Source organism: Dipodomys merriami, unplaced genomic scaffold, assembly GCF_024711535.1.
Source record: "Dipodomys merriami isolate MVZ:Mamm:240054 unplaced genomic scaffold, mDipMer1.0.p SCAF_48, whole genome shotgun sequence".
NCBI classification, from domain to species: domain Eukaryota; kingdom Metazoa; phylum Chordata; class Mammalia; order Rodentia; family Heteromyidae; genus Dipodomys; species Dipodomys merriami.
The window spans coordinates 10579659-10605932 of record NW_027206046.1 but is presented as its reverse complement, the minus strand read 5'-3'; the positions used below and the strand labels follow the sequence as shown (position 1 = coordinate 10605932).

At 38.6% G+C, this 26274-nt stretch overlaps 1 long non-coding RNA gene across 1 annotated transcript; it reads right to left on the bottom strand.

Annotated features, from left to right (window-relative positions):
* Positions 1-4971: 4971 nt before the first annotated feature.
* LOC138809039 (uncharacterized) lies at positions 4972-23681 on the bottom strand. Its single transcript, XR_011366671.1, has 5 exons — positions 23276-23681; positions 21773-21843; positions 13181-13346; positions 6659-6729; positions 4972-5106 (listed from the first exon to the last, which is right to left on the bottom strand). It is a non-coding gene; the product is annotated as an uncharacterized lncRNA (long non-coding RNA).
* Positions 23682-26274: the final 2593 nt, after the last annotated feature.

Sequence of the window (26274 nt, the reverse complement as noted above, 5' to 3'; positions counted from 1 at the left end):
TCATTTAGTAACTTTAGCTGTTGAATGAGGTGTTAGACATGAATCTCATTTGTCCTTAGAGCCTATTGTAAACTTCAAAAATGTGTGGAAGGAGGACTTAAAATATAGATTTTTGGACTGTAGAATTGATTATTTTTGCCAGTACCAAGTCTGAAACTCAAGGTTTTCTGCTTGCTTAGTTGCTGCTCTATCAACTGAGCCATGCCTCCAGCCCTGCTCTTTGGAGATAAGAGTCTCATAGACTTTTCTTCTTTGGTTAGCTTTGATCCATGATCCTCTGGATCTTAACTTCTTGAGTAGCTAGGATAATAAGCATGAAAATCAGGTCTTGGATTCATATAAATTTTTTTTGCCAGTCCTGGGGCTTGAACTCAGGGCCCTAGATCCTGTCCTTAAGCTTCTTTTGCTCAAGGCTAGTACTGTACCTCTTGAGCCACAGTGCCATTTTCAGCTTTTTCTATAAATGTTGTACTAAGGAATTGATCCCAGGGCTTCATGCATACTAGGCAAGTACTCTACCAATAAGCCACATTTCCAGCAACTCCATATTAATTTTAAACATGTATAGTACCAAAGGTAATTTAAAGTAGACTGAGGACCACACTGAGAATATCTGAACTGGAGATACAGCAAGATCTTTTCAAATTAGTGTGATTTATCTTACCTATGAGTACTTCTTACCTTCATTTATGCTTCCTGTGTTGCATAGGGTGATAGGTATGTGACATCATGTGACATGTGTCTAGTTGTTGAGATGGTGGTCTTGTATTTGTACCAGCGTTAGCCTTAACTATGATCCTCTATAACATTTTTAAGGCTAAAAATTACACTTCTTTTTGCATTTTCTCATGTTCTATTATTTTAAACATCAATAATTGTCATTATGTTTCTAGGGACCTGCTCCAGTTTCCTACATCTTGAAGTGGTATTATAAGTAGCATAAACCAATCACTATGATCATTTCAGGGCACATAGACCAGGTCCAGTATAGTGGGCCAGAACACAGACTGCTTCGGTTCAAATTCCAGGCTTGCTACTTTGGCAAGTTACTTGACCTCTGGGTCTCAGTTTGCTTGTGTGTGAAATGGGTGTGATAATAGTGTCTTGCCTCTTAATGTTGGTAGGAAGAGTAAATGGGTCAACACTCATAAGAAAATTCACACAAGCAACTTGGTACAGGGTTTTGTCATGTAGGTACTATCATGAATAGAGAGAGAAAGCAGAAAGAATATTAGATTTCCAGAAAAGGTGGTTTTACTCACATAAAGACCAAGTGTTGTCTGTAACTGGCTTAAGGACCACCAGCTGTGGAACAAGAACTGTGGAGTGAAAACTTTTAATATTGTACATGCTGGTAGCTCTTGGAAATGGGGAGTACAGCACCAGGTTTCAGGCTATTCTTAGTTGCTTATCAGTGATGTGATTTAAAGACATTCCCTTAAATGTCTTTGGACTCAATAGGCACATCCATATGAATGATAAGCATAACAGCAAGAATAAGAACAAGGGTTGTTTGAAGAATAAAAGGCAAGATAATGTGTAATGGCAGGCTGTAAATGCTCAACAAATGGATTCTGGGAAGATAGTTTTCTATGTGGGAGGGAGGTACCAAGAATTCAAAATAATCCATTCTTCTTGGATTTTCTAATCCATGGCTGGCTAAATGTGTGTGGAAGTAGACCCATAGCTCATGAGCACCTCAGGTTTGGAGGCATGAAGCTTCAGATTATTAGGTAGGGAACAAGTAGTGGGATAGTTAAGTACATTTGTTGAGATGAAGTATTGGCGGGAAATGAAGACAAGCCCAGAGCAGAACCAAGAGGGGGAGGCCAAACACGAGCCACATATGATAATGCAAACCACATTTCCTGGCTCAACCACTTAGTTCTTCCCCTTGGGAAATTTTTACTGGTATTTTGCCTTGCTGTGAGTCTTTGCACTTCCTGTTATGAACTGGTTAAGAAGATAATTATAACATGGTTATGGGAAATGGTAATGAAATACACCTCACTATACATCAAGAGAGAACAAGACCTCTGCCATTTGGGAGAGACCACAAAAACAGATTAGTTTTCTTTTTAGTAATATTTGTTACTACTTACTTTTATAAAACTTTAAAAAAAACCATGGCAACATAAGGATTATAGAAATGGCTCATGTTCCTGAAATTGAATAATAACTACTGTTTGTCTTTTTTGTTAATTTTGTCTCAGTCTTTTCTTGTGATTGTGCATGTGTTATATATGTTACTTATGATATTGAAACATTTAATATAATGCTTAAGCAAAATATGGATTCAAATACATATATAAGTATGTGCATATATGCACACATATGTATAAATATACAAGGTATACTTGTACTACATTAGTAATACTGTAAAATTTTTTGTAATTATCTTTTCTCAAAAAGTGTATTTTATTTTGTGTCTATATTATAATTGATATAGCCAGGCTGGTATTTCTGTTATTTCCATTTTTTATGTTATAAATGTAGCTGCAAAAAATAGTGTTCAGAAAAATACTTATGCATATCTGTGGTTATTTCTTAAGGATGCATTGCTTTCCAACTATGTTGAGATTCAGTACATATTGCCAAGTTACTTTTTAGTTACTATGAAAGCTTTTTCTCTAAAATATGCAGCATCTGAGCCCTCTTACTTTTTCCTCATTGTCATCAAATTAAGAATATATTCTTTGAATACATTCTAAGAATACATTCTTTGATACTTTGCCACATAAACAAAGAATTTCCTGGTGGACATCTGTGCATGTGTTGGTTTTTAAAGTAAAAAAGTACACTTGAAAAGATGTGTGTGTATATATGTATGTGTGTATGTATATGTATGTGTGTATGTGTCCATCCTGGGGCTTGAACTTAGGTCCTGAGCTTTTTGCTCAAAACTAGTGCTTTACCACTCCAGCCACAGCTTTGTTTCTGACTTTTTGGTGGTTTATTGGAGAGAAGAGTCTCACACATGGACTTTGCTGCCTGGGCTGGCTTTGAACTGCAGTCCTCAGACCTCAGCCTTCTGAGTATCTAGGATTAGAGGCATGACTCACTGGTGCTCAGCAGTTACTTATATTTTAAAATATTTATTACTATTAATGTTTTTGGTTATAAATCAGATATTCTATCTTAAATTTGTTATAAGACTTAATATGTATACATATGTGTTTTTATGTATGTATTCAGGTGCAGTGTCAGTGTTACAAATATTTCTCCTTCATTTGTCACTTGAATTTACATTCTGTTTGTATTTTTTAATGTGACATCTTCAGACCAGTATGTTCAACTCCATCAATACTTTTCTTGGTGTTTTTAATACTTAGAAGTCCTCAAGATGAATGTATGGTTCTGTCTTTAAAAAAATCTATTTTTATGACTTTTATTTTAGCAAAAAGAAACTAATTCAGCGAGAATTTATTTTAGTATAGTGTCTAAGCTATTGTCTAAACTAACCATCTTTTCTTTTCCATAAAATTAAAGGCTTTATTCATATTTACAGTGTGATTTAAAGATTTCCCTGAGACAAGCACAGACTTCAGGAGTCAAAACTATTTGTCTCTTAGCATCTGTGAGCCCTGTGAGGTGGGGCAGGGACAAAGGGGTGAGACACTGGCCCATGGCTCCAGGAGCCTTTTAAACTATGCGCCAAGGTTGCTATCACAGAGCCAGCCTGTTTCTGTCTTAAGAGAGAAGCATTTAGAAGCTTATTCTCTCAAGGTTCCTAGTAAAGTCATAGAAGCAACAATCTTCTGTTGATTGAATTTTAACTTAATTTAATTTAATTTCCTTGGCAATCACAGATGGTGTCATCCAGCAGCTAGAGGCTAAAAAGGGGCACTCTACAACCCGAATGAAAACATATTGAGTTATAATCAGAAGCACAAGCAAATGGAAGCAAACATGTGATTATCAATAGTAGTTTGCAGTGTGCATTCACATACACTAAGCGCCTGCGTTGGTCTCTAGTTGATTTGTGCAAGTTTAAGCAGCAGTGGTAATGTCAATGTGGAAGATGCACTCTTTAGATTTGGATCTGCTGAGAATTCGAAAACAAAAATGATGCAGGAAAATCATGGGGATGTTCTTAAATAAGTAGAATCAATGTTATTTAAATTGTTTGATTAAAAATGACAGAAACATTTTATCTAAGCATGGAATTTTTGTTTGAAGCAGGGAGAGACAAGCACCTTGGCTTAGATCTTTGGTTTTATCTTAGTAAAATATGTATTACAAAAAATGATGTTTTTTTGCTAGTTGATGATGTACATAGCCTGAGGTTATAAGGCTGTGTTTATCTGGTAAAGAGATAAGGGGGTGATGTGTGTCTACTGAGGGGGGAAAGTGGGAGAGTGTGAGGGTGGGGAGTTCTGAATCATCTCAAGACTTCTGCCCCCCATTGTGTTACTCATCCAGTTAATAGCCAGGTCTGCAATCATTGAAAGCTCCCCAATGAAGTTGGAGCCAAAAAGGCTCTGGTTAGGGTTACACATGTCACTTCTTGGCCTGATGGACAGGGTAAGTGTGTACATCCCCTGAGCTGGAAACAACTGAGTGCTACCCCAGCTGTTGTGGTCACTTTTGTTGTAGGCTATAGAAGCTTTGGCTGGGGCCATTTTCTGATGTAACAGAGATCTGAAGGTGTTCTTTCTTTCAGTCTTTGCTGTAGACTTGGCTATTTCAAGCCATCTTCAATAGGATATGAACCCACTATTGTCCATTTTTTTCCAATTTTGCCGAATAAATGGTATTCCTTCTCAAAAATTTGTGAAACGAACCCCTGATAAGCAAGTGGATTTAGAAGGTAGCTGTCAAATATCCCCCCTCCTTTTTTATAAATAGAAAACCACTACTTTTGAAATGCTCAAATTGTACTATTTTCTAAACCCTACTAACAGGTCAGGTGCCAAAGCTTGATGAACGAGATAGAATCACACAATGGGATCAAAGGGACAGCCAGCTCAGTTTATTTCCAGGGGAAAAGCTTACCAGGACACAAAGGACAAGAAAGGGCTAGACTTGAAATCAATTCTTTCCCGAAGTACAAATCCAAGAGGAGCAGGCACATCTATGGCTGTAGTCATCCTCTGTAGCCTGTTGCTAGAGAAGTCAATTCAAAGCAGTTCATTTAGATTAAAAAGTAATCTTCACTCAAACTATATTTTTAACAGTTGTCTAGATAATTCATGTGAAAGCAGCCTTTTCTCCCTTCTGAGTTAAGTAATTCATTACTTAAGTACTAAACTTTTTGTTTTTGCACGTTCTCCTTCTCTCCTCTTTTATGTGACTTTCTCCTGACAGAACCAGGTGTTTCTGTGAATAATGACCAGCCAGCTGTCATTGATTGTCTTTCACATGTTCCATGTGTAAATCTGAGCCATTCAAACCTGTGTGGGTGACATTCCCCAACTGGCCAGGAACACCTGGTTCTTCAGCTCTGAGCCCATCCTGTCACTGACTGCTTTGGGGTATGTGAAATCTAATTAGTGGTACAGCTAGATATTTATCCATCGAAGACATCTTGTTACAGGGCCAGTTTTCTCCACACCAGAAAAAGTCAAGAAACTTGTGTGCAAGGCTTCATGTAGTGTGAATCTGGCCTGAATAATCATTTGTTTTCAAGTGGTTAACTATAGTTTTCTTGATGAGGTGCTCTCATCAGCTCAGGGCCAAGAATCCAGTGCAAGTGTGTGAGGCCTTATACTCAGTGAATGATCCCCAGCACATGTAGATACATATATGGATGCCAGGTGCAAGAAGTACTTGTTTTAGTTAAATTAAAAAGTTTAGCCAAAACTCTGAATAGGCTGTGTTGCATGCAGATCATCTCTAAACCTGGGAACCTGGACCCTGATTCAGATTTACCCCTTGATGATTAGGATCATAGCTTTGGAGAAAACATTTCTCATTTGTAAAATAATGACACCAGCCAGACTTCCTTGAGTTGTCTTAACCTGAAAGCACATAATGGGCAGTATACAAGTGGTGTTGGTATGTGACAAAGAAATTTATTGTTTAGACATTGTTTAATTATTTCATATGTAGCCACTATGTCATCACAACTTCATAAGATGGATGCTAGTAGAATTCGTTCCACTTTTCAGATAGAGACACTAAGGCACAGGGAAGTTAAACAGCTTAGATGATCCAGTGAAGAAGCAGCCTAGCTAGAAAGCAGCCCCGGTTCTGTTCTTCACCCCCTTTCTAGGAGCAGCTTAGGTAAGTAGATGTGGATCTTTGAGAAGTGCCAGTCTCACCCTGGTTTTGGTTAAATTATTTAATTGGCTCATCTAACAAACAGAGGACCATCCCACCAGGGGATGTATGAGCTGCAATATGGGGGGGCCTACTGGGCATGGTAGCTACAACAAGATAGCCACTGGAGTGCCTCTGTTCTTCCCTCCTTCTCAGCTTTTTTTTTCCTTTTAAGTAGTACAACAGTGGCATGCTGTGGCAAAGGTGGTAACACAGATAAAGAGCATTAGAGGTTTTCCCCAAATTATCCTTCTTCCTGATTCTCAAGACCCCGCCATAACACTACTCTCACGGAAGCAGGAGCCAGGATCAGACCTTGTATACTATATAGGACTCATAACACCTTCTTTTCGTCTGTAGGAGGGTTATGACATCCTTTAGTCAAATGCATGCCTACCTGTTAGGAGTTTATCAGTTCAAATCCAGGAGACCCAGTGATTGAATCTCTCTGTTTTTGTCTTTTCCAAGCTGTAATAGACAGATCGTCAGGAATTTTGAATATTTGTCTCATCAGTCCACATTCCTTTGTTGCTTACAATATATGAAGAAATTTTACATGAAAAGTCATGAAATTTTGGTACAGTTCTGCTTGTTTGCCAGTGAATTTTGATTTGACTTTAGAACATGATGAAATACAAATACAGTTAGTTTTGAAAATTCAAAAACTCCAGGTGTGTGTGTGTGTGTGTGTGTGTGTGTGTGTGTGTGTGTGTGCGTGTGCGTGCGTGTGTGTGTGTGTGTGCGCGCGCGCGCGTGTGTGTGTGCCTGTGTGTGCGCTTGTGTGTGCGCCTGTGTGCGTGCGCCAGTGCCAGTCCTAGCCTTGAGCTTGGGGCATGGGTACTGTTCCTGAGCTTTTTTGCTCAAGGCTAATACTCTACCACTTGAGCCATAGATTCACTTCTCGCTTTTTGTTGGTTAATTGGAGATAAGCTGGCTCCAAACTGAGATCCTTAGATCTCAGTCTCCAGAGTAGCTAGGATTATAGGTGTGAGCCACAGATACCCAAGCCTCAAGAACAATTTTGATTTTTTTTTTTTTGGTTGGTTGTGGGGCTTGAACTCTGGGCTTGGGTGCTGTCCCTGCACTCTTCAGCTCAAGGCCAGCGCTCTACCGCTTGAGCCACAGCGCCACTTCCAAGAACAATTTTAATGCTTCTAGGCACTGGGGCATTGGTTCTGCTAACCCATGTAGACTTGTGTTCTCCATCATGATTAATCATTTCAGGGCATTTTGTGGGGGTGTGTGGTCATGGGGCTTGAACTCTGGGCCTGGGCACAGTCCCTGGGCTCTTCAGCTCAAGGCAAGCACTCTACCACTTGAGCCACAGTGCCACTTCGAGTGTTCTGGTGGCTCATTGGAGATAAAAGTCTCAAGGATTTTCCTGCCTGGGCAGGCTTTGAACCATAGTCCTCAGATTTCAGCCTCCTGAGTAGCTACCATTGCCTAGCCTCAGGGCATCTTTTGATTAGAAAGAGTATGTAAAATTCTTTGAGATGATGACAGAAATTATTGGATAATTTCTTATATTTGTTAATATTGTTGAGAGATATTAAAAAGATATTTGAGATTTTAAATTCATTTAATGTAACTTCTGCAAACTTATTTTGGGTTTCTTTCTGAAAGAATTTACTGTATCCTAAAAATAATAATGAGATGGGGGATGTGACTCAGGTGGTAGAATGCCTGCATAATAAATCTGAGACCCCGAGTTCAACCCTCAGTACAGTTAAAAAAAAAAGTAATGATTATAATTATTAGCTGTCTTCTATGTGCTAGACATTTTTTTACCATCTCTGTTTTTCCCATTAACCCCTGCAAAGTAGATGTTATAGTGTATTTTTTTAGCTGTCTTTTGAGTAAGTTGTCATGTTTTTGCCTCGGGCTGTTCTTGGATTGCAGTGTTCCTACCTATATCTGCAGCCTAGCTGGGTTCACAGGTGTGTTCCAGAGTACCAAGAGTATTTGTTGAAGTAAGGTCTCACTAACTCCCTCGCCTTTCCACTGGCTAACTTTGAACTGCAGTCCTCTTGATCTCTGCTGGAATTTCAGGCATGAACCACCAGTATACCTGTTGGAGGCACAGCTTATGAAATAGATGCCTCTATAGACAAGGAAATTGAGGTTTGGAGACATTAAAGCAGTCTCAGATCATACATTGCATGAATTCGGAGCCTAGATGTAAACCGCCTATCTTTGCTACTGAGATTTCACGTACTATAGCCTTCTGGTGTAATTCCTTCTGAAACCAATCTGGGTAAGAAATGGCAATGGGAATGATGATTGAGACCTCCCAAGGTGGTCTCACGGAGATTGTAGGGGCTGTGGTTCCTACAACTAGAAGCCTTGAAGCTCTGGAGGGTCATAGTGTATGGCCTGTGTGAATCACATAAGGGGAAACCTCTTCCATTTATATTCTTTTATCTGAGCGAGTATGTGGTGATATTGTAGAAAAAAGATATTAAAGTCACACGAAGACTTGAAGAATAAACAGACTTCAACCACATGTTGGGCTTTTTGATCCTGTTTTGAAATACCCAGGGAACTCAAGCTTACTGGTACTGCTGTCCGAGGCAGTTGGTTAAAATAAACTTTAGGAAATACTGACTCAGCCAGTGCACGAAGCCCCTTCCTGCTCTGGCAAGTGATCACTGAGCTCCGATTGCTTTTTACAACTCATTCCAGCAAGAAGCTGTTGGCCATTGATTAGCAATGGGCACTTTTTTTTCACCAAAGGCTTTGCCCTCCCCTTGCTCTGCTAATCCTGTTTGCAAGCATTTCCCCACAGAGATCACTACTTCCTAATAATGAATAAGCTCGCACTTGTGAGTTCAAACTGGCAAATTGCCACCAGACATTTATTAGCTCTGGATTAATGGATCAAGACTGAAACTTTCTAGTTAAAAGAACAAGACAAGCCCTTAGGATTCAAGACTCTTAAAAAAAATCCCCATTCACTTGGCATTAACATTTCTTGTAGACCAAGGAGTTTTTTTTTCCTCTTTCCTTTCCCTTGTGGAGTTCAATTTGTAAGTAAAGCAGTAGAGAGGACTTATTTTTCACCCATTTTGGAGAAGTGAAAATGACTGTTTTCAAAAAATGATCATGTTATAAGAATTTCGAATAGGATTGATGTTCTGGCAGAAGTTACTACTTATTGTGGAGGGTACTGGAATATTTAGAATATTTAAAGACTAGCATGACTTCTGTCCCATGGGGTTGGAGGCACAGGAAGAATGAAGGTGAGGAGTAGTCAACCTGAAAAAGAAAACTGAAGGAACTTGGTTAACTGTGTGAGGCTTACTGTTAGCCTGACCTGGAGGGAAAATGATCCTCCTTACTGCTCCAGAGAAACTGAGTGGGAACCTTAGAAGACAAATTTGGGCCCAGAAAGATGGAGTTGCTAGAATAGCCCAAGAGGCTCAAAGTTAGCATGGCTGCTTCAGGAAGCATTTAGCTCCTCATTCATAGCTAGCTAAAGGTAGGTGAATAGAGAGAAGTTTGCTTTAGTGAGCATATGCCATGAACCAGGCCTTTGCTTTTCCTCTTGTTGATACCACCAACCTATGGCAGTCATCACACATAGCAGGGAAAAACTAGTACCCGGAGCTATGGTGACAGTGGAGGCTTAGTCTATCTGACTAATGAGAGATGAGCATGTTCACTGCTTGAGAGGGAGGTGACTATGTGTTGGGGGAGACCATGTGGAAGTCTAAAGAAACAAGTAAATTAATAGAGTGATGGTATTTAGATTTATATCTGGGTAGGAAGCATACCACATAGAAGGAATGGCCAATGCAAAGATCCTAATGTAGAAATGCGCCTGGTGTTTTGAGAAATAGTAGGTAGGTCATTGTGGCTATAGCAGAATGAGGCATGGGGGGGGGGATTGTAGAAGATGAGGTCAGAGAAATAACTAGACACCAATAATTTAGGATCATTTAAGCTGTTTTAAGGGCAAATTTTACCCTAAGTGAAATGGGGAGCCATTAAAGGATTTTGAGTCAGAAAACTGACATGATGTCTTTCTGGCTGCTGTGTTGAGAATAGATTGTTAGGGACAAGGACAGAAGCAGTTAGAGGTTATTACAGCAATTCAGGATGGATGATAGTGACATGTGGTATTGAAGGTAGCCAGATGGTGAATAAAGTGCAGAACCAATAGGATTTCCTGGTAGACCCTCTTAGGGTGTGAGAGGGGAACAGTACCAATGAGGAGTGTGTTTTTTGATAGTTTGAATTTGGAAAGATCTGTTAAGTGAAGTACTCAGTTGATTATTGGAATTCAGAAGGGGGCAGTAGATTGACTGTGAAGACATGGGATTTGATCTCAACACCAAGGAAGTGAGTGTGGGTATAGACTAGGAAAGAAGAAAATCACTACATTAAACATCTGGGAACCACTGTGTATAGGAGGAAAATCAAGAATATGGTGTTCTAGAAATAATAAAAGAATGTGGAATTCTGGAAACTAAAGACAGTGTGTCAAATACCACAGACAGGCTAAGATGACTGCTAGGTTTATCAACACAAACAGCATTAGTGATTTTGACAAAATAGGAATGGATACTGAAACAAAGCCAGTAAGGAGCATTTAACCCTTAATGCATAGGAATTATAACACTGGATTGGTACTTTGGAGACAGGCATTCAGTTAACCCTGTTTATGGGAATTAGTGGCCAACTGTGGAGGAGTGAGTCTTTAGAATCATTCTGGCCAAGTGTGAGTTCCTGAGATAGCCTTTGAGCATATTAGCCTTTATGGGCCTCTAGGAACTTGGGTTTATAATAGGAATACAATACTCACTTCTTAAGAGTTTGGTGCAGAATAAGTTAACTTTAACACCATGGACATAGTGAAAGTTTCCTCAAAAGTGACAGATGTTTCTATTATTTGACAAGTTGTTATTGTACTACTATAGAGGTGGCCATATTACTCAGATGATACTGAGGTTTCAAAATAAAATTCATATCATTTTCTGGAATATCCTTCTTTGTAACTGAATGTATTCCTTCTCTGTTACTTGATGTGGCAGTTGCTGTATTGTCTGTGTTTGTGCTCATCAGCTTCAAATTAAAATAATAAATATGAAAACAAAAATTACATTTTCTAAGGGCTGGGAAGTTGGTTCAGTGGTAGAGTGGTTGCCTCGCATGTGTGAGGCCCTGGGTTCAATTCCTCAGCACCACATAAGCAGAAAAAGCCAGAAGTGGTGCTGTGACTCAAGTGGAAGAGTGCTAGCCTGGAGCTGAATAGCTGAGGGACAGCGTCCAGGCCCAGAGTTCAGCCCCCATGACCGACAAAATAAATAAATAAATAAATAAAATTTTCTAAAAAAGGGAAAGAGAATAATCCCTTTTAGTTGTTTTGCTTTTCTGCAGGCCTTTTGTGAATTTCAAAATATAGCCAGTAGTAGTGGTACTTCTGTATTCCCAGAACTCTGGAGTCTGAGGCAGGAGGATTGTGATTTCCAAGCCAGTCTGGCCTATATAATCAGACTGTGTCTGAAAAATGAGTGAATGAATAATAAGAATAGCAAATTATTTTCTAAAGGAAACATCAAAATGAAATTGCAATGATTGCTGGCTTGGGGAGTTAAATATCAATTGATTGATCTTAGACACAGGCTTCTAATTGGTCAAAGATTACAGGTTTCAGTATCAGAAGGGAATATGATCTCTGTAGCACTAAACTGTGTTAATCTAGCCTGTGTGGGAGACAAGAGAATTGATAATTCTGTTGGGAGAAAGGGTCTGCTTCTGGAAGTCACACATTGTAGTTGCATTGAAGTCAGTATGGACAAACAAGGGATTTATAGAAGGATAATACTACTTTCTTTTCAAAGATTTTCCATTGCCACAATATTTACTGGGAGTTTCTGTTGTGTTATTCCCAATACAAAATATTGGAACAAATCTACATGATACAAATGAGTAATGTGGGAAATTGCACGAGAGGTTCCTGAGCTTGGGAGTCATATTATTTATGTGAACCTCAGTTTCCTCATGAATGCATTCTCAAGATGCTCATGCCAACCTTTAACTATTACTTGCTTACTTAATCATCAGGAACTATGCTGGACAGTTTATATAAATCATTTCTTTAATGTTCATCGTAACCCAGTGAGAAAGATATCATTTTCAATCCCATTTTAGTTATTTCAGTTGCCAAGTGTTGTTCTTACTTGCAGTGTATTTAACTTCAAGGAGTTCTGTAGGAAACAGAGCTTGACAATCAGCTGGATTTGTGGGGTCCACAAATGATGTTCTCTACCAGTGTTGGAGCCCTTCACTCCTACTTTGGTGGCCTCTGCATTTATTTCTGCTACTTATGCTGACATAGTTTATCTGTGATTCTGTGTGCATTGAATAATTGTCCACAGTATTGTTTATTTTCAATATAGCCCTTTTATATAATCAATAAATGAGCTGAATTCTATAAATTGAAACTGAAATATTTACATTTTCACTTTCAAATTGAGAACTTTAGCTTTCTGAATAAATAGATTTGGTGAAAGGGATTACATTTTCTGTATTGAAATATTTTAACTGGAAACTGAGAAACCAAAAGGCTTTGGATCTCACAATTATTTCTGTTATCGCTCAGATACGAGTATATTTTGAGTATTCATTTGTAACATATTTGTGTGTGTGTGTGTGTGTGTGTGTTGGCAAATGGGCAAATGTGGAGAGTTTAGAAGAATTAGCAACAATACAAGTAATACAGAATGATAACAGCTAACATCAGTTGGGTTCTTAGGATAACTTGCTTTGTACTAGTCCAATTATCTAATTGACCCAATTCTGTAATTTAATTAAATGCTCTTAATGACTCTCTAAAGTTTTATTATTATCTCTGTTTTTCAGATGAGAAGGCCGAGGTTCCAAGACACGATACAGCCAAATTCACTCACATACTCACCCACACGTGCCTTGCTTGAACTAGGATCTTGTTTCCTGTCCTCAGTGCCAGTCCTCTTCCTGCTGTCATCTCAGTGTTCAGGTGAGAACTTTGCCTAAGGCTTCTTGGCAGATGGCTTTTGTTTTGCTCCTCCCTCATCTGGAGCACCTCACTCTTTTCTCTGAAACTATTAGAAGTGAATCTATTCAGTACCTGCCTGAAAAAAACCAGTGTCTTCTAAAGTAGATTCCCTGGTTCCCCATTTGGGTACGATTTCCCTTTTCTTCTCCAGTTGAGTACAATTTCCCTTTTCTTTGACTCCTCCTGGTACTTTGCTCTCATCTGACAACTTGTAACAATAGTAATAATGATGATAAAGAGGAAAGGAAGGAGAAAGAGGATGCACGGGAAGAGAAGAGGGTGAAGGAGAAAGAAGATGGGGAGGACCTATGTCATATGCACTTTACATGTTATCTCATTTAATAGTCATAACCACCTTGAAGCTACAGAATGTTGTCACATTTCACAGATGATAAAAATCAACTTTGTAATATGTCAGGTAAATGTCCAGACTCTAACCCATTTACTAGGTGCTCTTCTCTGACCACAGGAACTGGGCCATCTTATCTCAGGCTCCTCTCAGTCTCTCAGTGCTTTGTATCAGTAGTTTCTAAATAAACAGATTTTAATTGAGTAAAGCAATGGTAATTAACAAATGACATGACAGGTGCTTCATCTGCCATATACAACTATAGGGGTTGCTTTTCCATGATCTTCCTTTTGATCTTTCTATGTAGGAAAGGTAATGTCACCTGTTCATATAAGAGCACTACTGTCTCTGGCTTTAAGTGAACTGTGTTCTATCTACTGGAATTATAGTAGATGTTCACCATTCCCAGGCTTGGCCTATAAAGCATCCTGGATTCCTCATTTTCTATCTTTGTGACATAGAGCTTCCAATGGAAAATTCTGTGGCCTGAGGACTGTAGAGACAGGAATCAGTGACTAATGTATATTGGATTAAGCATGAAACAAATAATTTGTTATTACACAAGGAATTGAGATTTATAGTTGTTATAGTAGCTGCTATTATTTCTCCTGATTGGAATAGTAATGTATGTGACATAGAATCCAGGCATTGTAGATGGCAGCTCTTTCTGCGTAGACCTGCAACTTCAAATGAAGACCTCTAGTTCCTTACTGTGGCCACAGTGATGGATCTAGTGGTCTTCATTTGGATATATAGCAGTCATCTTCATGTGGCCCTGCAAGAAGTCTCTGACTTCTTAACTCAGATCTTAATTTAGGGAAAAGGTATAATAGAGGATTGTTCAATGCATACCTAGTGTCATACAGATTGTCCACATAAAACAACAGCAACAAGCAAAACAAACTCACAGAGGCTTTCCCCCTTGTTCACCATTCTGTCCTTTCTTCTCATATAGATCTTTTCCCCTCCAAACTGTTTATAATGCTGAAAAATTCTCTATGGCTTCTCTGGATGGCTCCAATATCTAAAGATGTCCCTCACCTCTGGATTTATTACTGGGCTTCTCTGAGTGGGGTCAAAGGGCATTCCAAGCCCTATATTCTGAGCCTCCTCCTTCTCTTATGTGCTCCATAACTCTCCTTTGCCATTTATTGACATTTAAGACACTTGATCTATGACTGCCTTTCTCTCCCTCCCCCCTGTATCCATGCCTTGGTTTCTAGGGACAGCAGGAATATATTATTTCAAGAATGGGGACCGAGCCAACTTATTCAGCCTCTATGAGTGAATTACTGGGTGGAATTATTTTGCATAGGTGACATTAGATTTAGGGCTTAAGGTTCAACATATCACCAAACATATTTTAAGATTCTAGATCTAGAAACTTAAAGACTGAAATCAGAATTGAAGACCCAAATTGTGCTTTTCTAATTCTAGGATTGTCTGTTCATCCTCTCACTGGTCATGGGAGGTAGGTGCCATCTCCATTATGTGAGAAACTAAGACTCAGAAACTAATTGACCATGTTTGGATGTTTGGATAGAATTGGAAATGAGCAGAAGGTCTAGCTCTTTTTCTTATGCTGTGGCAATCATTTATAAGGGGCTACTAAAAATTAGCATTTATGTAGTGTAGATCAGAATATTCTTGGAAAAGAAGATCGGATCTGAGAGTTTTCAGCATCTTAGAAAATCAGCTTGGCCTCATTGCCATGAGTATCATCTATAAGTCCACATTGGCTTCTTTCTAGATGCTGGCGCTGTTCATCAAAGGTCATAGCCCTGGTTAGTTATGTGCTATACCAGAAGGGGCTGCTGTGGATTCGTAGGCTTTGAAGGCTTTGGTTTCTTTATTCTCTTATGAAATCAACCTTCAATTCTACAAAATGACTTAGAGGACTGACTTTAAAAATAATCAGTTCCTGGGCTTTAGGGAATGGTCACAATATTGGTAACAATAGTTTAGCTCTGTGGTTGCCAAACTCTGATCTTTGGAGGATGCCTGTCCAAGATAGATTTTCTATTGATGCAGAATAAATGAGAAAAAGAACAATAGTGAGTTGCTATTTGTGTTCAATTTAAAGGTGTGCCCTTTGTTCTAAGATTATATGTTTTCCTTATTTTTTATTGAAAAATGATAAGAAAGATTTTTCTCTTAAAGTTGTTACTTGGTAAAATAAGAAGTTAGGATTATATGCTTATGGAAAATGATAGAGAATATGTAGTATCTATATATACATATACATATATAAACATATCTGTAATACTGGGCCATGAACCAAACATTTGGAAGCTACTAGATTAGAGGTTTTTCCATGGTAATCTCTGTGTCATTTGGGGAAGGGAGTTTCTTTTGAATAGGTTATCAGTCTTAGCAATCTGTCTTTATTTATCCAAGCAAAATAAAAATTTTATCTTCACCTTTATATCAATCAACTCACATGTGGAATAGCTTTGGTTTCCTTTGGCTATAGGGACTTTAACTCTCTCCCTGCTTTTCTCTCTCTTCTTTTCTCTCTCTCTCTTAGAGGAACAGAACTGATTTTAAAAGGATAAGCCATAGGAAGTGACTTAGGCAGTTTTGGTTTTGTGACACCTAAGAATAAATAAATTTTCTTGCTGTCAGCTAAAATTGATATTTGATCAGTTTTATTTTTATACTTAATGAAATAGTTTTAGTAAAATAATAAATTATTATGAAGCAAGAAACAGTGCTTAAAATGCTATATTTGTAATACCTTTTAAAGATAAATTTTAGATCAGATACATGAAAAGTAACATATATTTAATTTTAGTTACAAATTTTGGTTTACATAAAAGACTGAGGGCTAATTGTTAAGGAGTGGGAGAGCTTCAGTAAGGAAGTCACTATTTGGTTCTCTGTTAATTCTTGGAAATTTGAATAATAAAAGTAGAATTGGGAGAGGAATTTCACAATCATTCACTATTGTTACAATAAAGCATCACTGATGTGTCCTGCTTCAAGCCCATTATGGTCTTTCTTTGACATCTAGGCACAATTGGGAGCATTTTGGTCTTTATTTATTGGGGCTGCATAATCTAATTATCTCTCATTAGTCCACAGCTGATTATTTCATTTATCTTTGTAAATGTGACAACAAAAGGCTCACTTTAATTAAGCAGATCAGCAATTAGCTCTTGTTTTATAGGAGTTTTAAACATCCCTGTACTAATAGCAGGAGGCATGATTATAATCAGAAGTCCAGGGAAGAATGGTGGCAAAGGACAGTTTGATTTAAAGCCCCATTTAAGTGAAAGCTATATAGGCAAAGTGGTTCTCCAACAACAAAGGTCTAGAATGGGCCAAATCAAAGGATGGACTTGAGAGGGCTAGGCCAAGAACTACTCACTCCCATTACCATATAGGCAGTGATTTCCTTCCTTCCTTTAAAAAAATGTTTTTATTTGTGATAGTAGTTATTTTTTATCAATTACCCATTATATCCCAGACATTGCATCTATTACTGTAACTGGAGTAATCATCTAAAATCTCATGGTAGACAATTGAGGTGGTAGTTCTAAGCTTATCCTTACTTTATAGATGTACCAACTGAGAGAGAGAGACAAAGCATTTACGTTTACACTGCTAAGGATTACAAGTGTTACCTGATTTGTCTGCTGTGCAAATTGGTTTCTTCACCCTGACTACTTTGTGCTTCTCTGTAAGGAACTGTACACTGGCCTGGAGATAGTAAGATAAGCAAGATGCAGCCAGGATTCCTGAGAAACTTGTAGTGTAATGGAGACAGGCACATAAACCAACTATGAATTCCTTGGAATCCTTCTGAGTGTCCATATTCATTGCTCTATAATTTTTATTTTCTGTGATTTGAACTCAGGGCCTTACATTTGATAAATGAGTGTTCTACCACTTTGAACCGTTCTCTCAGTCTTTGTTTTTACATTATTTTTCAGATAAGGTATTGTACTTTTTTTTTCCTGGAGCCAACCTAGCCTGTGGTCCTCCTCCCTGTGCTTCCCACATAGCTGGGGTTATATATGTGAAATACAGTGTCCAGCTTGTTTGAGATGGGATCATGTTAACCTTTTTCCCAGGCTGGTCTCAACTATGATCCTTCTGATCACTATCTCCTTAGTAGGGATTTTACATCCAGCCTATAGTGTTTGATATAGTAATAAACTACATTTTTATATAGAATTTAGCATAGCCTATCAGAAATTAATTTTTCTCTATTTCTCAGGAGCAATTGTTCTTGGGGAAGTGGGGTGGGCAGATAGTTCAAAGAACAATGCAAGTTAGTACATAGTGGTTAAGATCATAGACTCAGATGCAGGCTCCTATTATATGAATTTGAGTTACAGTATATATACCTTAGATCTCTCATTTGTACAATGATGATCATGATACCAGCTTCACAATGTAATGATAAAAATATGATTAGCTCATGTAAAATGTTTGTATAAACCCTAGTATGAAAACAATCCCGAAAAAACTCAGAAATGTAAAACATTAACAGAAGTGATGATAATTCAGTAGTTGGTGGTGACAGGTATGGGATGAAGGTGGTAACATTGTAGAAGTCTCTAAGGAGATATAGCAAGACTGAGGATCTAGCCAAGGACCTGAGCACATCATCCTAATCACCTAGTTGAAAAGCTGTTCTTCTGGTCAATAGTCCATCTCTAAAGAGGGGAAGAGACCATCCTCCAGTCTTCTAGCTCACAATTTGTATTCTTTTTCTAAGCAGAGTTCTCTGTCCTTTAATTGGTCCTTCATTTCTTTTTTCTTTTTCTGAAAAATCCATATTCGGGCTGGGAAGGTGGCTCAGTGGTAGAGCGCTTGCCTTGCATGCCTGAGGCCCTGAGTTCAATTCCTCAGCACCACATAAGCAAAAAGAAAATAAAAGACATGAAAAATCCATATTCACGTCATTTTTTTTTTTTTTTTTGTCGGTCGTGGGGCTTGAACTGTGAGCCTGGGTGCTGTCCCTGAGCTCTTCAGCTCAAGGTGAGTACTCTACCACTTGAGCCACAGTGCCACTTCTGGTTTTCTGGTGATTAATTGGAGATAAGAGTCTCATGGACTTTCCTGCCCCAGCTGGCTTTGAACTGCGATTCTCAGATCTCAGCTTCCTGAGTAGCTAGGATTACAGGTGTGAGCCACTGGTGCTTGGCTCACTTCATTCTTTCTTCAATCCTGAAAATTTTAAATTTACTGCTGCTGAAAGCCTTTATATAATAACTTCACATTTTGGAGACTATTACTGTAAGCAATGGAGAATTTGTCTGGGCTGAAATAAGCTTTGATAATCACCATGTTTTAATGTGAGTGTGATTTGAGAAGTAACACTGAAGTTGGGGATGATGGGTATGATTCTATTGCAACACTTCAGTTACAAGAGCATGTATGTTCGGGGGCAATATGATTGGAAAAAAGAGGCACAGATGTGAGAAGAGTTACAAAGGATTATTGATAGGTTTCAGTAACTTATAATAGGGGAAAAGATGGAGGATACATAAAATATTGCTGCATTTTTCAATCTGCATAAGTAATAGAAATACAGAAGTCATATGCAGTTGAGTATATGAACTACAAAAGTTGTTGAACCTTGTCAAAAGTCTTTGGAGACTTAAAAGGATGGATTCAGTGGGATTAAGAACCAATTTATAGAGGCTTGAGGAGCACAGATGGTGGTAGCAGAGAGTATGTAGAATGGTTTTTCAGGCCTGAGAATTCAAGTCTATTTCAACATAGAGAATGTCTGATCCCTGTCTAAACCAAGCACTGCCTTCAGAAAGATGACTTAGGTGGTAATCCCACTTGTTCCATCCTGTTCATAAGACTGATATGTAGTGTAAGAATAGGAGCATGGTTTGTTTTCTTTTTTCTCTGCCCTCTTTGCACCTACTTAAAGCATTTAGAACAGAGTTAAGTGCTCAATGAATAATCATTGACCAACTGAATGATGAGTAAGAAACTAGGCCAGGACTTCTGGTTCTGCAGAAAGCAGGGTCAGAATGATCATATAAGGCATCTGGGAATGGGAACAAACAAGAGGCCCAGCTGAAAGTAAAGTATGAAGATTCAGTTTATCATTAAGTTATTAAATCTGAGCAATAGAAAGGGGAAGCAGAGCAGAATGAAGAAAAGGACTCCTATACCTGAGTCCATATTTATTGAGGACCTGTTGGTTGGCATGTGGATGGGGTGAAGCTAGAGACAGATTATTCTAGCTGAATGACAGACAGGCTTTTCAGAGAGTGATGGGGGGAGTCTTTAAAGGTCTGGGGAAATAATGTGCCATTGTAATTCCTCATCCCCATTTGGGACTGTGGAGAAAGGAGAAAGATGGAGGTTGTGTGGGGATTGGGAAAGATAGTGGTGTTGGAGCAGATGGTCATTGCCAGTTTTATGGAATGACAAACAATATTTTTCTTCCCAGACCAAGGAGGGTTGGAGTAGGGCCAAGGCAGACTGTTCTGGCATTATGTGAGACCCAAATGTACCTGGACTTTAAGGAAGTTTTATGACCAAAGCACAGAAGTATCACTTTGAGTGGGCATTTCCGGGTAATCCTCAAGGCCTGAGGACCCCTAAATGATACAGTGGTTTTGTAAATTTCGAGGTACATGTTGGGAACATCAGAGTGAAAAGCCAGTGAAGCAGAAGAGATATAAAACTAGAGTGTAGGGGCTGGGAAGGTGGCTCAGTGGTAGAGTGCTTGCCTTGCATGCATGAGGCCCTGGGTTCGATTCCTCAAAAGCTGGAAGTGGCACTGTGGCAAAAACAGTAGAGCGCTAACCTTGAGCTGAAGAGCTGAGGGACAGCACCAAGGCCCAGAGTTCAAGCCTCATGATTGAAAAACCAAAAACCAAAATCCTAGGGTGTAGATAATTGAAAGCATAAGACCCAGGAGTCTCAAATGTCACACACAAGTAAAAGATATCTCCTGTCAAGTGTAGACAAACCTGTAAAGATCACACAAAAATAGCCACATAGCTGGGCACTGATGGCTCACACTGTAATCCTAGCTACTCAGGAGGCTGAGATCTGAGGATCATGGTTCAAAGCCAGCCCAGGCAGGAAAGTCTGTGAGATTCTGCTCTCCAATAAACTACCAGAAAACTGGAAGTGGTGCTGTGGCTCAAGTGGTAGAGCACTAACCTTGAGCTGAAGAGCTGAGAGACAGCGCCCAGGCCCAGAGTTCAAGTCCCTTGACCGACCCCTTCCCCCCCCCCAAAAGTCACACAAAACAGGAAAAGAGTAGGGTTCTGGAAACTGTGAGTAGCATTCATTCCAGTGTAGAAAAGGACATCTATTTCTCTGCAAAGGAGTGGTGATGAGAGGACAAGGATCTAAGCAGAAATTATTTGAGAATGAGGAGCTGGATTGTCAGGGCTTTCATAGCAAGAATGAAAGTTTCACCTTTTCCTTTACAAATATTAGCAGTTTTTCTTCTCCTTTCTCCTGCACAAGGAGATTAAATGGGATGAGGACACACAGACTTTACTTGAAGTCTCCTGTTTTTTATATTTTGGGGGAAGTACTGGGGCTTGAACTCAAGGCCTCTTGCTTGCTAGACAGGCACTTTGAGCTATGCCTGAGTCCTTTTTTGACTTCAGTTATTTTTCAGATATTGTCTGGTGGCTTTGTCTGGAGCAAGCGTGGACTGTGAGCCTCCACCTATGGCATCTTATGAAGCTGGGATCACAGATACATATGATTGAGATGAGGTCTCACTAACTTTCTGCCTGGGTTGGTCTTCAGTTGAAATTCTCCTACATTTGTCTCATGAGTAGTTGGGATTGTAGGCATGGGCCATGATGCCTGGTCCTAATGTCTTTGATTATATCAGCACATAAAGTTATAGGTGGTACAAAGAATTGATTGTTTTTTTTAAAAAATGATCAGATAGAAAACTAGACTATAAAAACTAAATAAAGTGGATGAAAGGATACATGTATTCCCACATATAAAGATAAAACCCCCCAGAACAGAGGGCCAGCATAGCTGAGGTTGCCTGTTGCCTGACTGACAAGAGCAATCAATGTGAAGAGCAGCTGTGGGTGTGAATCTTTGAGCTGGACTTACATAGCCTCCACTGTACTAGAAAGTAGATGTTTTATTTTTTACATACTTACATTAGCATGTGGTAATTGTCCAAAATAAGTGACAGATGTTTTAATTTGATCCTCTTCACAACCACAGGAAGCTAGGCAGATTTTTAAAAAATAAGATTTGATGAGGTTTCATAACTTGCATGAGGCAATGTATTTCAAAACAGAGGGACATTTTGCTCTTTGGTCTTCTGCTCCCACAACTCAAGCTCTTTCTTTCTCACCAAGCAATTAAATGCTGTGTTCGTGTTTGTGTGTGCCCTCTAGAGACTTGGGAACTGACACTTTAAAAATGCCTGCTGGCTTTCACCTCTTGCTTTTGTTCATTTGGTTACTTCATCTCTCCAGATTAGTTTTTCTGCTTAATTGGTTTTGACTTTGAGGCTTTTTATAAAACCAGTTATTCTCTCTATTTGCTTTAGGAATCCTATGTTGTGTTCACTTGGATATTTTCTGGCCTTACTCTTAGGTAGAGGAATCATAGAGCATTTTACACAAGGATGAATTGGGATGTCATGGGTGAATGTGTGGGAGCTCATAAATCAACTGTGATCCCCAGGGACCATGAGGGCCTCCTGGCCCCAGCCAGTGCTCTTTAGACCTCTTTATGCTAATAAAACAGAGATTTCTTTCCAAAGGGCTCCACCTTTGCAAATGACATTCATAATAAGCTTTGAGCCATGTTGCTGTGAAAGACTGTTTACCTGCTAGTAATTGGTAATTTCGCCAGTGTAAAGGGGCTAATGGCTCTTTTTCTCCATTTGGAGAATGAAGAAGTAGGATTTTGCCCAAAGAAACTGGGTTTCTGATGGAGAGAGGCAAGAACAAGGAGTATAGTTTTAAAGAGCATCCTTGTGAAAGTACAGGTGTACGAAGATGCTTAGAGAGACTTACTTCCAGATTTCTGTATGAAATACTGAGTTTTTGTGACAGTACTTTGTATTTGACAATCTTGTTGCTAGGGTGGAATTAGGACACTTTATCAAAGTGGCAAAGAACAGATTATCTTGAAGTGTTGTTCTAGTAGTTATGACATGGAACAATGCTCAAGACTATCATGATTATTTAAAATGGGCTTATTTTAGTCTGTACAAGATTAATGCAGATATTTTGCTCTAAGGCTTGGAGGTACAGAGATGAGGAAAGGAAAACAATGCAAATTTCCTTAACTAAGTAATCATAAATAGGGAATTTTAAAAGCCAATGATAAGTCAATATAATAAAGAATTATAAAGATATTGAAATGACTAAAGCAAAAATACACTTGATATTGTACATGTATAAAAACAACATGGAACTGTGTGCTATGAAATGCGTCTAAACCAAGTAAGTATATGGACAATAGTAGGGAATCAATATACAAACATGAAAATACTTAGGAGGATGTGGGTTTTTAAATGTATGGAAAGGTGCAGAGAGTCATTTCTAACAGCTTCATTTTTGCCAGTTGGACTCACTGTATGGGTAAACTTGTTTTGCTTCTAGTAAGAATGGCTGTAATTTTCTAATCAGACATCTTGGGCTTACCTTGTTCTGCAGGCTGATGTAATTACAGGAGGACAGTGATAGTTCAGTGTTTTGAAAGTTCAGAGGAGGAGGAACTCAGAGAAGGAATTATTTCCATCTACCTGGGCTTCATATAACATTCCTTCATGGAAGGAACAGAATTCACACATGATCTTGATGGAGAATGAATTTTGTTAGCTTGAGATGGAATTGATATTTCACATTCAGGAGGAAAACTACTGATGAAATCCTGTAGTCTCGGCACAAAAATGCCTGAAGGTGGTAAAAGCTTGGCAGAAGTCTGGGTATGAGAGAGAGTGGAAGAAATTTTTAAAAGTTAAACTGGGGACAGAATATGGACAGCCTTGAATGTCTCACCAAGTAATGTACAATCTCCTGATCTCCTTCTGCTTTAAGAAAGATGTGTTCCATATCTCACATGCAGATTACTGATTCCTTATCACTTAGCAACCTAACTCTTCTTCTAGTGCATTCTTCAGTACTCTTGGAAGATGCCTTATCACATTCTATTCGCTTTTCAGCACCTTTGTGGATGAAAACAGTTCCTAGTCTGAGGAGGATGGATACAGGATGGCTAAAGGAGGAGGACACAGGATCTAGTGGTTAGAAGAGGGAGAGGCATGTTTCTATTTTTAGCTGGACTAATAATGTTTGGTCAAGTTACTTATCCTGATGGTGACCTTGCTTTCCCAAGTGGAGGATAGTACTTTGCCATTTCAGTGAGGTGTACAGCAAGCCCTTTCCTTAGCTTTCCAAATAAACCACCTATTGGGAATATAGAATGCTTATCTCTCTCCCTCCGTCCAAGCACCACTAATCCTTGGAAGTCAAGCTCAAATCCTGCTACTTTCTCAGTTCTCACTTTCTTCCATATTCTTAATGTCTTATATATATACCACTTTGTTTTTGCCTAAACTACACAACTGGTAGCTAAATTTGGTCTCATATTGCCCTCTGGTTTCATGAGAAGTAGATTAGGTATTTTTCCCTTTGTTTCTCAGGCAAAATTGGAACATCTTGAGTATAGAAGAGTGTATGTACATACAGAATTTATATACACTATTCTGGGCGTATGGTAGGAAGCACAATTTTAGACACTGTGTCTAATGCTTGACATATAATTTCTAGACCCATGGGCCTTTCTGGTTGTCCCTTCAGTAATCTCATCCATTTAGCCACCTTCTCATGAGGCCAGCATTATTTGGGTCTGAGTGAAGAGGCAAGGTGTTAGCAGCTTCCAGTTACAGATTCTTCCTTTAAACCACTTAATAAAAGCTCACCTTTACAAGAGAAATAGTTGTTATTTCCTCAATAGATAATGATTTCTTTATCCAAAATGTCCCTTTTGTATCCTCATGGCAATAAAAGAGGAGAAATGGATTTTTTTAAGAAAAGTAATTATGCAATTGAACATGTGATAAATTCACTTAATTGGCAAGAATTATCTGCTTTTGGCTGCCTTTGTGGTCCAAATTCACAAAATAATTTATAACTCATTCATTGCAATTCAGCTTTATTTCCCAACATGGATCTTGAAGTGAGACAAACATAAATCAAACAACGTGACTTTTCTGTGAAAATGGCTACCTTAGTGATTAGATGTACTGATTATCCAACCCGACACTACAATCCAGGTAGTGAGATATCCTGATATGTGACAAGCAGTTGAGGACATAGATCTGATACTTAGGTGAATTACTAAACTTTTCCTCACCTGTCAAACAAGTCTCCCTCCAAAGTCATTGAGTTTATTGACTCCTTGCTTACATCTGCTTTAGTAAATTAGGTTGTCATTGTTATTACTATTTGATGGAGGAAAAATTTATTCCTGTTAAGAATTATTGCGAGGATAGAATGGTGCAGGGATAACTCCAACATTTATTGCAGGTAGAGGGAATTTGCTGTTGAACAGCGATGTAATTTCTCGACCTAAGTTGTATAGTAATTGTTAAACCCACCATTCACTGATCTGTCAATATGACTCCACTTTCATACATTAAATTCTTGTTTCCCATACCATATTCACACAATGATGGAAGAGAACCAACTTTGTAATAGAACAGATTTGGTGCTCAATCCTCAATCTGACTGCTGTAGGTTGAGCTTCCCTGGGAAAAAATTCTAAAAGCTTAGTAGTTAAGATGTTGACAAAGATGTTCTCATTACCTTACTCATGTAACTTACTCTGTACAGTATTTCTACAATAAAAAGCATAAAAAAGATGTTGACAAAGGTGTGACTTTGAGGTCAGCATCACAGAAGGAAGTAGAAATGAATAAAGAGAGAAGTTATGGGCTGCCCTTCAGAGTGATTTGGACTTGTCTGCTCAGGGTGTTATATTTTGATTTGTCATAGGAGTCACTGTCCTGAAAAATGGTATGACCTTCAGCCAGGCAGCTCTCTGTATCTACCAACTAAAGGACAATCTGGATAATTTGTCTAGTATTAATCATACTATCATTTACAAGAGTCTTTATACTTCTAGAATTGTCTGAAACTCAGTGTACTTTTAGGAAAAAACAAGGATCATAATACCTATTGTGCTAGAGTTGTAATAGAGGATAGAATTTATTCATTGTTTTCTCTTTTTTCTCTAATCATTTTGCCACTTTCATTGTTTTCTCTTTCTTTCCTCTAATTATTTTGTCACTTTAGTTTTTTTTTCAATTAAGCCATCAAAAATCCTTGTTTGGGAAGTAGGATATAATCAATGTGCAGTATTTTTAATAATAGAGGATAATAGAATAATACTCGATATATTCTATTATACTTAATTTCTATTCCCAACAATTCCTGTTATTTTGTGATTCTTTTCTTAGGCAGCTGCCAGAACATTCCAGGGCTTACTGCTTTGGGGAAGGGATGATGCAGTTGAATAAAAGCCAAATTCATGTTTTTGAGTTTCAAACACTGAGGTCCTGGCATAAATAATAGATTTGGGAGACTAAGTGATCAATCAGTGCCCATTTGTCCCAGCCTAGAGGAAATGGAAGTTCTCT